The following is a 15,130-nucleotide window of genomic DNA, read 5'->3' as shown; positions in this document are numbered from 1 at the left end:
TTCTGTTACACCCTGGTGCCATCCATTATAAATCTCAACACTTTATTGCCTTTACAGGGCAATCTCACTTACAATCGAATGCGCTGTAACATCTGCACATTTACCTCATCCCCCTTTGCCTTCAAAGCGTCAAGCAATCCCTCCGGGTGAAGCAGCAATTTAGTAGTGCTTCGTTCACTGTATTCTACTGCATTCACTGCTCGCGATGTAGTCTCATCTTCATTGCAGAGAACAAAAGCAGACTTGGTGGTCTTGTGGTAAATAAAATGATTTCTGTCCGGCATGATCCCGATCTTCCTATCACTTGCTATTTCAATTCACCAGATTGCTCTCGGGCGCAATCTCTTTCCTCAGCCTGTTGTAATCTTCCAATGAAGACCAGTGCAGGCTGGAAGAACAACATTGTATCTTCCAATTATGCATTTTAAAGGCTTTTGGATTCAGAATTAAATTTAACAACTTCAGGCAAGGACTAAGTTCAAGCTTTTGATTCTCTTCTTCGCCTGTGCCAGTCTGTAACTTTTTTTGTTGTTGCTTTTAGACAAAGCTGTTTATTTTTTTTTGCCATTTTATGCTAAACTTTAATTTTGTTTTAGACAGTGCTGACATTTATTGTGCTATCGACACCTGGTCTAGATAAAAGTATCAAACTTTAGCAATTTGATGGCCATTCCCTTTGTTCCAATGCATCTTTCTAATGCAGTCTCTCCAACCCTCCGGCTTATTGCTGACCTCCTAATTTGTTGCTCTGCCCCCCTTTTTTTTACAACATCATTAAGCTCATCAGAATTCCACTTCTCTCCAGTTCTTAAGAAATAAGTGTTATTGGACTCACATTTTTATTTTTTTTTCTGTTTCCCTCTCCACAGATGCTACCAGATGAGCAGAGCTGTGTTCAGGCATTGTCAGTTTTTTTTTTTTTAATTACAATTTTGCACCTTCATCTTTATTTTCTGAGAAGACAGGTTGTAGGTTGAACTTAAAATGAAGTAAATTAACTGGCTTTCATCTCTGATAATAGTGGTTGAGGTATATTTAGAATGATACTCTGCAAAGTTCCATTGGTTGCATGACAAAAGGAGGATATATGATTGTAGGTAATTTGTAACCCTGACTCCTCAATGTTGAGAAGATGAAAATTTGGGTTGGACAAGGGAGCAAAATTTGAGCAGTTGAGAGATCTTGGATGGTGTTTTTATTTTGGAAATCTAACCTGGTATGAAATAAGGCCAGAGGAAGATAACAGAGAAAGACGTGCACAGTACAGTGAGAAGGAGGAGGATACTCTTATATTCATCGCTATTTTTCATTTTTGCTGATGCAGCCTTGCTCCACTGAGATGAGTTCTTCCCATTCACGCACACTAGCGCCCTCCTCAGACACCATCCATACAGAGAAACATCATAACACAGAGATCTCTCTCCACACAGAACTACCCCCTCCCGCATTCTTAAACGGATACTTCAGCCAACAGATGTTTTTCAGCAATAACATATTCCCCAGACATACTAACTAGGAGCAAAAGTAGGTCATTCTCACATTAGAGCCTGTTCCGCAATTCAATAAGATCATGACTGATATTCTTGTGGCCTCAACCCCACATTTAAGCTCCCCGTGATCAAATTCCACTCCCTTGTTAATCAAGTGTGCTTCTATATTCGTGTTAAAGCATGTACACTGGTCCTGCTGCCACTGCTCTTTGGACAAGAGATATTCAAAGTTTCAAGATCACCTGAGAGAAAAAATCTTCTCACCTGCGACTGAAATGGGAGGAACCTTAGTTTTCAAGCTCTGCAATCCAGTTCCAGATGGTTCCACGAGGTGAAATATCCGTTCAGCCGTCACCATGTCAATCTCCATCAGGACCTTGCAAGTGTAAAAAACATCAACTCTCATTATTCTACATGGGATCATCCACAAGCCTGACCAAGCTTCGCACGTACAATAATTCCTGATCTGCCCTCACCTCACTAACTGATGAATATATCAACGTTAATCGCCTGTTTTTACTACTATGTAGTGATAGCAGATAATTGACTGCAAACACAGGATTTAAAAGTTTGCCAATGACACGAAGGTATGAGGTGATTAACTTGGCAAGTACCTGGAGGACAGTATATAGAAAATACTGGATACAATAAATATATGGTTACGAGGCTGAGAAGTCTGCTATATTACCATAAATTACTGAATCTGATAGACTATGATGATAAAGCATACAGATTTTGTGTTTTATTAACAGGGATATGGATTTCAAGAGAAAATCAGTCATGTTAAAATGTAAGCAACATTAGTGCAGATTAAACCATAGTGATCTTGGCATATAGTTCACAGGTAACTGAGAGCAGCAGTTCAAGTAGACAAGATTGGAAATGATCCATATGGAATGCTCTCCTTCATTGGAAGAGGTATAGCATAAGTAAGGATAAGTTGTTGGAATTGTATGAACTTTTGTAAGGCCTCAACTGTGGTATTGTGTGCAGTTCTGGTCACTGCATTACAGGAAGGAGAGTGCAGGGGAGGTTTCCAAGAATGTTGCCAGATTTAGAAAAGTGTAGCTACTAGGAAAGATTGGATAGGTTGGGGTTATTTTGCTTCAAAGAAAGAAGTTTTGAGAGGTAACTTGATTGAGGTGTACAAAATTATAAGGTGAATAGGTAGCGTGGACAGGATAAAACTGTATCCCTTGATGGACAATTCTAAAACCAGGGGACATAGATTCAGAAGGTATAGGGGGTGAAATGGGGAAGACATTTTTTAGACGGAGGGTAGTGGGTGTCTAGAATTCACTGTCTATATTTGTGGTAGAGGCAGAAACTTTAAACTCCTTTAAAAAACACCTGGATGTGCAACTAAACTGCTGTAAACTGCAGGGATATGGGCCGGGTGAAGGAAGGTGGGATTAGAAAGGACAACTGGGTTTCCTCTGGGTGGCTTGGAAAAGATGGGCCGAATGGTCTCTTTATGTTCTGCAACATTTCTATGATTCTGGGTTACTAGCTCTGTTGGATTCTTTCATAATCTACTCAGCTCCAACAGGGAAACAAAAAAAAACAATTCCACCAATCTCTCCACATAACAACAGCTTCCCACCTATAAGACACACCGGGAATGGAAGATGCCATATGACTCAGCAGGCCTTCTCTGCTATTCAATATGAGCATGGTTGATCTGATTTGAGCCTGAAATCCATGTGGCTGACATAACCCTTCAAAATAACACAGCTTCGCTAGGGATCTTTCTAAGTCTGACAAAACTTCAATGCCCATCAACCACTGCTCTCCATGCAAGAAACTTTCAAAGACTAACATCGTTCTCAAATCAGACATTCCTGCTCATCTGCAACTTGTGTGAGACATCCCATGTATTTGAACATCGCTCCCTAGTTCTAGGACTTCATGCGAGAGGGACGCCTTCCCAATATCTACATTTTGAGGCCAACGCCAGAATGTTGTCGATTTTTCTTCATGATGTTATTTAGTTGCCATGGTGTCTTCCTAACTACTTTCTCTGTGCCTTCTGCAGGATCGTCACATCCTTCCGATATTATGGTGACTAAAATTGTCCGCAATATGCCAACTGAATAATAGCAATTAATTTACAGATGTAATGAATGATTCATTAGATTTCAATTTAATACCCATGTTTACCAAAACAGTAGAGTATGTTTCATTTGCCCCAAATTCCGTGCCACTTTCAAGTAACCATGGACATGCACATCATCATAATTGTGTTCCTTTCCCTCTTCAAAGTGATTACATTTATACTTTGATGCCACAAGACGGAATGTTTCCTATGATGCATTGCTTCTCACAAAAGCACAATAAATTCAAGCAGCCACACGTCTGACCCCTTTACCTCTTTGCCTGAGTCCGTCTTATTTCTGTTGCTAATATGTTCACAATTTGCAACATTATAAAGTTCCGTAACCAGTTTCTTGCTGTACCCAAACTTATATTTATATTATACACATATGTGTAAAAAAAAGATGAATGGTGTTACACCCGATCCCTCAGTGGAACAGACTCTCCCAACTCGGAGGAAAATTCATTTACGACTATTTTCATCCAGCCCCGTCTTGGTCAAGCAAACAAGCAGGTTAATAATGTTGTTTCATGCAATGCACTTGGACTGACTGTGAAAATCTGCAAAGAGGTTTTTTGACAAAATTGAAAGCCCACGTCTTACTTATAATAGACAACAGGCCCTTCCTCGCAATGTCTGTTAATTCACCAAATAACTCACAGATTATTCAGACATGATTAGCCTTTAACAAATGGTCTTGTTGACATTGTTAATCCATTCTGCAAGTGAGAATTATTTTCTCCTTGATGTCTCTCCAATGTCAAAGAAGTTAGGAAGATGAATCCGCTATTCCAAGAGTTGCCATGTCCCGGTTCATGTACAACACCGTAACATTTGCACTAATTCATTTCTCGAGAAGCTGTATAATTCCCAAAGAAGATTGAAACATTTTCCTCAAAGCTTCCTAACTTTATTATTGTTCTCTCGTCATTGAAATATTTTGGCTGGTAACATAACTGTTTCTAATTTGAATGTAGATGAATCATAATCTTCCATTCATCAAACGCTTAAGAATTTACGTATTGAATGATGTACACTGTTCCCCACTTGATACCGGAATGTATCTTCACCCTACCCGAGCACTGGTAGATCCAGACACTAGACTGGGAAAGCTGGGAACTGAGTAACAATAATTGATAATGAAACTGATTATTTTCACCAATGAACACATTTGGTTAATCAGAAACTGTCAATGGTTTGTTTTGATACTGGTTCCATTCTGAGGTAATGCCAATCCTGCTGCTCCCAACTTCCTCCAAAAGTTATTGTTATTCTGTATTGCTATTGATATATTGTCAATTTAGCCAATAGCCCTCAGTTTGATGCTACACACGTGCGGTGCATCAGCAGTGACATATCGAAGAAATATCTGCAGATGCAGATGCGGAAATTCAGGTCAATAACTATCTGCTCTTCCCGCAGCCACGTTTGTTCAGGCACATGTCGCTCTCATCCAAATTCTCCTCTAGAAGCCATTGACGGAGACCGAGCCACTGAAGAAGCAGCGACAATTTCCCTGCACTGAAAGATGCAAATGAAAAGCTTCCCTTTCCCTCAAATCATACCACCTGACAGCCCAACATACGGGCGCTCATTGACGATGAGGCGAGAGGTCTCATTAATCAGAATGACCCGGAATACGACTTTAAGCAGCTGGTATTTCATTGGGTCAAACATCCACAACCAAACTACATCAGATTGCATTCAAAGCCCCATCACCCCCGCCAGAAGAAATCCCATCACCAAAAATATTTTACATTTCTCTCTAATTGTATTATCTTTCGCGAGGTGCTAAATAGGTTTATTGAAGGAACTATTCTCAAGGTCCAAATGTACAACATTTACTCCCTTTGCCGGCTCACTTTTCAACAACCTCACTTGGATTTATAAGGCTTACTCTTCACTCTATCGGCGAATATGGATGCCAATGTAGCTTTCTCTCGATACCACTTTCAGGATATAAATGTTGCCTGGCACATGCTGACTTCATCTATACGTTGTGCAGTCACCGTGAGGGACTAAAATATCGGTCGCTTCCACCAGGAAACCTGCGTTGTCCTCGGATAATTATCGTCCACCACTTGATCTGAGGTCTCATTGTGCAACAAGCATATTGACGAACAAAGTCACGATGCAAACTCAGGCATGAAATGATAAATCCGGGAATGTCTTCCACCTGAAAAGTTCTGAACATGGTAATTCCAAAGTAATGTTAACACTTCATCTAAACAGATCAGTGAAAGTATTGGTCACACACAATGGAAAAATAAATTGAAATGGCTGGTGTTATTTTTGAATTTGTTTTTATCTAGGCAGCTATCATATAAAGAAGCTTGTTTGGCTGCACATTTAAGGAGCCTCAGTGAGGACATAACCGGAATACATGTGTAGTTCTGAGAAGAAAGCATTAGAAAACGTACACTCATCGAAAAAGCTTTAGTGCGGGCTCTCTAGAATTTTAACACCGTCTTCTCAGTGTAAACTTGAGAGGGAAGCGTATATGGATTGTTTCATGTTCTCTTCAATTCCCGCAGTTTTAAATTTAAAAGATTCCTGCAGCATTTCCGACTTTATTTCCTGAGAGGGTTTCAAGCGGACTCGTCTGAAATAGCCCGGTGCGGTCATGTAGTTACAGAGTGTTCACATCAGATTCAAAGTAGGATGGAGATATTCCTGCAGACGCTTAATTATATAATCAAACACTTCCACCTCTTAATGCAATAATCAACGTGAAAATGAGTGGGATAACAGCAGCTATATTCTCTCTCATCTTCACTCCGCCCTCTCAACTCGTTTAATCGGGTCACTGTGAGGCGATGAGAAAGCAATTGCATTACGCCCCTTCCTTGGCAATTACTGGCCGGGAACTTTCCATTACGTGACCTGAATTATATTCAATAATGTAGGGGAGCAGAGAACAAATAGAAAAAGCCTCAATAAACTAATTTATTTTTAATCCAGGACATCATTTACACTGCGGGACCCAGGCAACATTTTGGATAACAGATTATCAGATCGCTACCTTCCAAAATGGTCACCATTGTTGCTGAAGGATCATTTCTGCGATAACAACTGTATCCCCTGAATATCCCTTACGCAGCTGTAATGCCAAAATCTTATTGGCGTGAAACGTGAACACCGCCTCTCCACAGGTACCCCTTAGCCTAGTAAGGGTTATTAGCACCTTCTGTTTTTTTTTTTTCCTTCTTCTGATTTCCAGGAACCACAGTTATATCATTTTCTTTTAATTTAGCCGTAGCCTTTCTATCCTCTCGTGCACAAGGAAAAAAAAAAACAAGCTACTACCGTGACAACCCATATGGAGTTAGGGTACAGGTAGCAGAATCAATTCCAAACTGGTTAGCAAACAGAAAGTATTGATTAGGGGTTGAGCGTAGATATTCAGACCAGCACAAAGTTAGTACGTTGTGATCCAGAACTACAGGTGCCAGGAACAAAATTCCCCACCGAATTATTCACAAGAAACTTTTCCAAATTACTGGATGAAGTGAAATTAGAAGCACGATTGAAACTCAGGACAATTGCGGCGAAGTTCTTTAGAACAGTAATTACAGTGACAGAATAAACAGTAATTGCAATAATTTTACAAAATGTGTGATCATAGTTAAGGGCAATGAATTCATTTTGTTAGGCTTAATTCAGATGTCATGTACTCGTTGAAAAATGAAAGTGCAAATAAGTTAGGTGCAGAATCGGATTTCGGCGGAGAGATAAACAAATCATCGAAAATATAGATTAAGATAAACCAAACAAAAAGGATAGAAAATACTGGCCTTCATTACTGGATGGACAGAATTGAAAAGTTTGATAGTTTTTTTTTTACCTTTCGGTCATCGGACGCTTGCGCCGGCGGGATTTTACTGTGACGCCGAAGTCAATGGACATTTGAATAGGTCGCTGCCATTTACGCCCCCGCCCCCGCTCCCGCCGCAACGGGGCCGTCAAATTCCAAGAGACAACAGAAAATGTTGAACACTCTCTGTAAGGATTGTGGCAGTTCTGCGAGGAGGGCCTAGGGGAAACAATCAATAGCCGGGCTTTATTATATTTCACTAATGAAGAGAACCCGGGACTTTGGGCTATGTCCAAACTAGAAATCTAAAAAAAAACACACAAAACATCCCAACATGTATTCAGAAAAATTGCTATTACGGCATAGTTGTTTGAAAGTGGAATTCGTGACCCCAGAAGATCAGCTGGTTGACATGGATATATTTAAGGGGGCGATTTATGATCAGGTGTGGGACAAAGTATCCTCAAGTTATACTAATGGCGACAGACGAGGCGGTGTTGTTGGGGCGGGATCGGTTGAGGGTTGGTGATGGGGAGAGGCTCGATTCGATCATTAACGCCGAGATGGACCAGTTAGCCCACGTGGACAGTAAATTTGTCCTCCAGTTTGTGTAGTTAGGTGTCATATTCCCAACAATTCCACATTCGTAACCTTGGCTAAGAAAGCCTGTATTTATTGTCCATCCTTTGTATAATTGAGAAGATTGTTTGGTGGTTTTTAAAAACAGCTGCATTATGTGCGGAGCAGGGGCTCCGGATTTATTGTAAGATGGATAGTTCATTGAATTTGAACTCGCGGAAAAAAGGACTTGGCTTGGAGATACGTTAAAGAGAATGTTTGGACTGGTGATCCCGTCCTCCCTCTATATAATACATAACGCAGTCGTCTTGCCCCATTGAGTGAGAGAATGGAGGTTGATGGTGGTGAATGAACTCCCTGTCAAATACAATATTTGTCTGGGGGTGGCAAGCCTCCCGATTGTTGCTTCAGCGGCGCCTATTCAGGGCAAGTGGAGTTTGCACGATCTCTAATGATTCGGGACATGATAAGCTCTGGTGAGCGAGGTGATGATCGAAATTCACGGCATATTCAGCCTCCGGCCTGCTCAAGTGCCGAAAGCATTGAAATGAGTCTTGCAATTGCGAATTTAGCCAAAGGTTTTCCCCAAGTTTAAGATGGCGAGGGACTGTTTTATCGCGAAGCAACTGAATGTCAAGCGGAGGCTTTCATTGTGTTCTTGTAGTTAGCCCTTTGCACGTACCCGTGTGGTGCACTTCTTACTTATCCCCGATAATTTGAGGCCTGTGTGTAGTCCCGGATTTGCACTGTGTGGACTTGGGCTGCTTCCTAATTTGATGAATTTGTAATGAAGCTGAGCACTGAGCAATCATTAGTGAACAGCTACATTTCTGAATATATAACGTCAGAAAGGACAGTGATGAAGCAATTGAAGATAGTTCGACATTGAGCACTAATTTAGAAATTGTAGCTTCCGTTTAAGCCTCATGGACATTGATTTAAATAGACTTGTTCAGTTTTACAATTGCTGCTCTGTACAGCAATATCCACCAATTTTGTTAATTTGGTTTTTAATCTTTTCTGATGACGACCAGGTGAAATTATATGTGTCAGGATTTCCTGCGGTTGGGGATGGGGATCTCTCCGCCTTTCATTGAGTAATATAACGCTGCTAAGTTTATTCACTGCAATTGTCTCGTGCACAGCACTTGACATATTTTTTGAATTGCTGCACATCGCACGATTTCAATATTGATTCAATCTTGAAATGAATGGGACTGTTCAGTTAACATCGGGATCTTGTTGTGCAGCTTATTCCCGTCCTGCCACATGACTCAGACTCTCTCTGTGCTGAGGAACCTCCCTCCCCAGATCCTGTTTCAAATTCTGTAGAATATCGACTCCAATCTTCCGTACTACGGACTCTCAGACACCAGAGGTAGGACAGAAATTCGCATCGGAACCCTTTGCAAGTATTGGCGCCTTGTCCTACTTGGAAGCACCGGATTGTTCTGATGTAACCACCTGGGTATCCAGCCAGGACATTTTTACAGAGAGGGAGCAATAAACAATAATGTAAGAGCTGGGCAAGTGGACAACCGGCCGCGCAATCGCTCTCACTGAACACGCCAAGAATATCCCTAAACACCCGGGCGAGTGAAGAGGAAGAGTGTATTTTGGTCCGGGATTTTCCGAACATTACTGCCTCTGCTTAGAAAATCCTGCTCACCTCATAGCAAGCGGCCTGCAGCGTTATAAAGAGGGGCATCACATGCAATACGGTGTGAGCTCTTTTTATGATAAACACAATTACTTAACATAATTTATTACATGCATTGATTCTAAATGAATAAAGCATAAACTCTCATTGTAACATCCGGCCCGAATTCTAATTTATCACCTTTGCCCTTGGCCATAATAACTTTTCCTCCTTTATTGCCGAGAAAATAGTGAGACATGGCGGGCGAAGAGAGGCAGAACATTATTTTTCTTTTTCTTGAGCAGATCGTTATGGCAACATAGGTGGGTGCAAGGAATGGTGATCCCAGTCACATCATTCACAACTCCCACCCCCACCCCCAGAGAGTCCGCGTAACCTCTGCACTGAACAGTGTGCACACGAATGTTTTCCGTGCCTTCCCCAAACTGAGTCCCGCCCGGTGCATCGCGCGTGGTCCCGTAGTCCAGCTCCCGAAACACCACAGCGGTGTCCTGCATGTCCCAGCTGAGACCAAACTGAGTCCCCCACTTCAGTTCTGTTGAAGGGTCATGAGGACTCGAAACCTCAACTCTTTTTCTTCTCCGCTGATGCTGCTAGACCTGCTGTGTTTTTCCAGGTAATTCTGTTTTTGTTACAGTCCCCCACTTCCCCATGTAGTGAATCGCCACTCTTCCTGCGCACCTACTGCCCACATTCGACAGTCTTATCTTCACTGTCTCCGTAAAATACCATAATACGGGTAGAATTAAACCTAATAAACAAGAGATCCCAGGCAATTGGGTTCGGATGGTCAGTGCTGAATAATTTGGAATATTGGCCTGTGCCCAGACTCCCATTCAAAATCGGAATAAGTATAATACGTGTCAAAGATGAAATTATGATAGTAATAAACCCTGTGAACGTCTCGGTAATAAATGGGAAGTACACAGCATCAGAGATGTTCCCTCAGGGACAGCGTGTCCATAATTCACAACATGTTCCAGCCCCCAGAGATCAGAAAGACATGACTGTAATTGCTAACTGACTGATTGGACGCGAGAGATCCCAGCCCGAGTGCAAATTGGAAGATATCTAACCCTTCTCCCAGCCCGACCCCGGAAATGGATCATTATGCAATCTCCATGACAAGGAAGTTGTAACTCGCAAAGTGGCAGCCCATTTGGGATCGGCAGCAGCATCAGTTGTTTTTCGCATTCGCCTCTCTGGCGCCCGAATCATTTTCGCTCTGCATTGGGCACCAATTCCCTCTCAACATGTTTTTAATATGTTCAGAAACAAAATTCAGGAAAAAACTGCATTCGGCACTGATGGGCATATGGAGAGCGAGTTCATCAATGATCAAATAGACACTGCAATTGTCTCCGGTATTTAGTTTGTCCTCAAGCATGACCCAGACCTCCCTGTCGCTTGCGATTTCAACAGTCCGCCCTGTTCTCATGTCCACATGTCCTTCTTTGGCCTGCAGCATTGTTCCAGTGATGCTCAAGGCAAGCTGGAGGAAGAGCACCTCATCTTCCGAATAGGCACTTTACAGCCTTCCGGGCAGAATATCCAGTTCAACAATTTCAGGTTTTGAACTCTGTCCTCCATCCCCAACCACTTTCCAATCCCTCTTTTTTCCAAATATTTATATAGGTTTTTATTTTCCCACCTATTTCCATTACTTTCATTAGTATTTCCATCCATTGCTTTATCTCTGCCTTTTAGCCTATTTCGATCCCATCCCCACAATCCACCCCCACTAGGCCTATCTGTATCTTTATTAGCACATTCCGTAGATAATATCACCAGCTTCAACACCTTTTTGTCCTTTTGTCTGTGACATGTTTTGGCTATCTCCACCTATCTCTGGTCCTCTATCCAGCTCTACCTGTCCCACCCTTCCCCTCTAAACCAACTTATATTTCACCACTTTTCTTCTTTTCCTTAGTTCTGTTGAAGAGTTATACGGACTCGAAACATTAACTGTGCTCCTCTACGCAGGTGCCCTCAGACCCATTTAGGTTTTCCAGATATATTTGTTTTGTTTTGGATTACCAGAATACGCAGGGTTTTTTTTTGCTTTTATCTTTTATTTTAGTTAGTTTTAATTGACGTGGATTAGAGCAGGAAGTTATCAGATAATATGAAAATTGAGAGTGATCACCTGATGGATTTTCCTGACTGCTCCCATGTCTGCCTGAAATGAACTACTGAGAATTAACGTTCGCTGGGTGAAGAGATAAATGGAAATGCAAGAAACGTTATTTCTTAAAAGCAACAACGAGGATATTTTGTCCTGTTTTGAACCAAAGGGTTGCAAGAACATTATGCTAACAAAATTCACAAAGGCCAAAGTTCCCATTGTTATCAGAAGGTAGAATCTCCGTCGCTTTTCTGAAGAAATAATCCCAGGTTTTGTGATTTCACCTGTTCCCCACTCCCAATAAAACAACCGATGCAGCCTCAACATCAAGTTCATATTGCTTACATGTCAAAATGTTTGCAGGAGTTCTGGAGAATACGCCATCCAAGAGATCAACTTCTCACTATATATAGCCCCTCCGACATTCTATCGATGGTACGTTGACCTCATCCCCCCTGTTCGTTTTTGTTGACATTGTGACTTGTCGGTTTCTTGGTCACTTTCGATTTGTTGGTTTCACACCAGTGACAGAGCGTTAACCTTTTCCAAAAGGTGTTAGCTTTTTTTTTAATTTTACCTGAATAACCTTCTAGTCTCTCTAAATTCCATATTTGCTGTTTTGTAGAACATTTGACACTGATTCCAGCCCTCAGATGGATTGCTGCACCTCCTTGCAAAATTCCCAGTTTTTTTTCTCCCGCTTCAAATGATCCCATTATTCTCTGGCGCTACCGCATTCTGAAAGATTAACCTCACGTTTCTGTCAAAACAGAACACAAGAAGGGGGATTTGGGGGGCAATCTTTTCTGTCAGTGTAGAGTTGCTAATGGCGTGTGAGGCCTTCCTGTAGTTGAAGTAAGTCATGCACTTTGGACATTACAGAATGCAGAACGACAAAATGCCAGCCACGTTGGTCCTGCTCAATGATCCTGCATGAAATGTTGAACCACCTTAATCCAGACCTGAAGAAGGACCATATAGAATCGAAATGTTGACTCTCTCCACAGATGTTCTCGTGTCTGCTGGGTTTTTCCAGCAATTTCTCTTTTGATGTTGCCAAAATCCAACGCCTTCTTTTTTATTTTCTCCTTTAGTTTAAAACTACCAGCAAGTACATATCAAATTCATTCTGTACAAATTTTTAATGTTCCATATTGATTGATTCTTGCACCGTATCACAACATAGTAGAATTCCATTAATATGTGTGACATATCCATTGTTGAATAACCTGCCCCAGCAACCTTGTGTCACCTTTCCTGGAAAAATGGAGTAGGCTAAAATATTTCTGCAGAAAGCCTGCGCCTAGTTAGAATGTATAAGTCATGAGTGCGATGCAATAGTTTGTAAATGTTTGGGTAATGGAAGTCGAAACAATGCTCAAGGAATTCCACACAATCTGCGTTACAGGAACGCCCTTGATTGGCTGTCCAAGCATCTCCTATATCAGTCGCTATCGCATTTACAAGATTCACTGCAACAACATGCCAAGTCTCTTTCAGCAGCTCTTTCCAGACTGGTGAGCGTAAATGCCTCGCTGAACATGAGCAGCAGGCGAATGGTAGTACCACAAACTTACGGTTCCCCCCAACACCCCACGCACCAAATCTCCACGCCAGTCACAATGCTGACTTGGAACTATATCGATTTTCCTTCACTGCACCTGACTTCCCTCCTTAACATTATGATGCGTTTAAGTGAACCTCAGACATTGCTGGGCTTCAAAAAGACGATTTGGAACAGTTTTACCTAGGGCAGCTGGGGCCAGGCAACAATTGCTGGCAGCTCTAATGACTACATATCCCGGGAGCCACAGAAAAACAAATAAAGGCAAGGATGTCACGGGACGCATCCTAAATTACGAAAAGATGCGCAGTTCCTTGCACGGGAATTTAACTCCCAGAATGAGACTTAGGGCCACGGATTATGTAGATCGTTAACATTGATTACAGGACTAATATAAGGGTTATAAATCCAGCTAACACAAAATGTTAATGAATATATTTTTCTCATGAGGGATTATTCGATAGGTAGTGATGAAAACACTTCCCATACAAAGCTATCAGGCCTGATTTCAATAGCTCTCGCAAACTGCACGGTAGAGTTGTGAGCAAAATGAATTAAAAAAAAACATTATTCGTGTTATGTTCTCCATTAAGCTCAGGACTGATGAGGCTCGCAATCTATTATTGCAAATTTAAAATATATATATATATATTTCCTACCCAATGAATTTATGTTGGATTAATAGTTACTAATGTTAGAAAACTACTAACCATTTATCCAATGCTTACAAAACTAAATAACATTTTCATGCATTCTAGATACAAATGAGTTTAAAATCCTGATACAAAGTGACATGGAGCGTAACGAGATTGAGAATGGAGACCTGATATCTCATTAAATACAAGATGATCCTATGTAAAAAAATGTTGGGTATATGGAAGAGGCTGATGAGTATTCATGTTCACGTACATAACATGCATTAATTGCATGTCTAAGGAAACTTGATTTTAATTTTAGAAACTCCGTAAAAAAAAGTCAAAAAATTTTCCTCGGTTAATTCCCGGGAAGATGTGAAATCTTTTAGTCTCCTCATTTTTCAGCGTGCAGATGATACTTATTATAACCATAATTATACTTTCAAAGCCAATATTGATCTATCTCGATTTAAGTTAACTTTTTGCAAAATTTACAGGCATTCCCAGAAGTCGAAAGCTGAAAACATGATTTATAATCTTTCCACTCTTTGCGACTCACATTATTCACACAGCACTATCACTGACGAATATATTTTTGAAAAATGTGTGTGTTGTTTCAGTTGGCAGCAACTGCAAAATTAATTTGGTTTCTACAGTCAGTGAGTGAACTTACATCCCAGAATGTGATACATGCTATTCTAAGAGCACGTTGGGTATCACAAGATTTGCAATTACATTCTGTTTTTTCTACAAGAACTGCAGGGGTCAAAATAAAGTAACCCTCTCGTTCGTTGAGTTGGATTCTATATGAAATTTATATTTGATATCAAATTTGTCACGAAGTCGAACTTTTTGTTCCTCAGATGCAGGCTACACAATACACGTCACAATTGTTAATCAAATTGGAGAAAATAATTTTTCTGTTAAAAGCCGAATGAACCGAAAATAAAACAGACCATAATCTGTCTTCAATGAAATGTCTAGAAATTAAATAAGACCTTTCAAATTTCGCTCGCCCTGAGACAACCTATCCCAAATTTGAACAGAACAGGCCTGCTTGTGTAATTTGAAGTTGATCTGCGTTGGGTCTGTGAAAATTAGTCTGGATAACATAAATCTCCTTTCTACCCTGTGCAGAAAATGGTCATTAAATAACCAATACAATCAG

This window comes from Carcharodon carcharias, chromosome 20, assembly GCF_017639515.1.
Source record: "Carcharodon carcharias isolate sCarCar2 chromosome 20, sCarCar2.pri, whole genome shotgun sequence".
NCBI classification, from domain to species: Eukaryota; Metazoa; Chordata; class Chondrichthyes; order Lamniformes; family Lamnidae; genus Carcharodon; species Carcharodon carcharias.
This window is presented reverse-complemented; position numbering follows the sequence as displayed.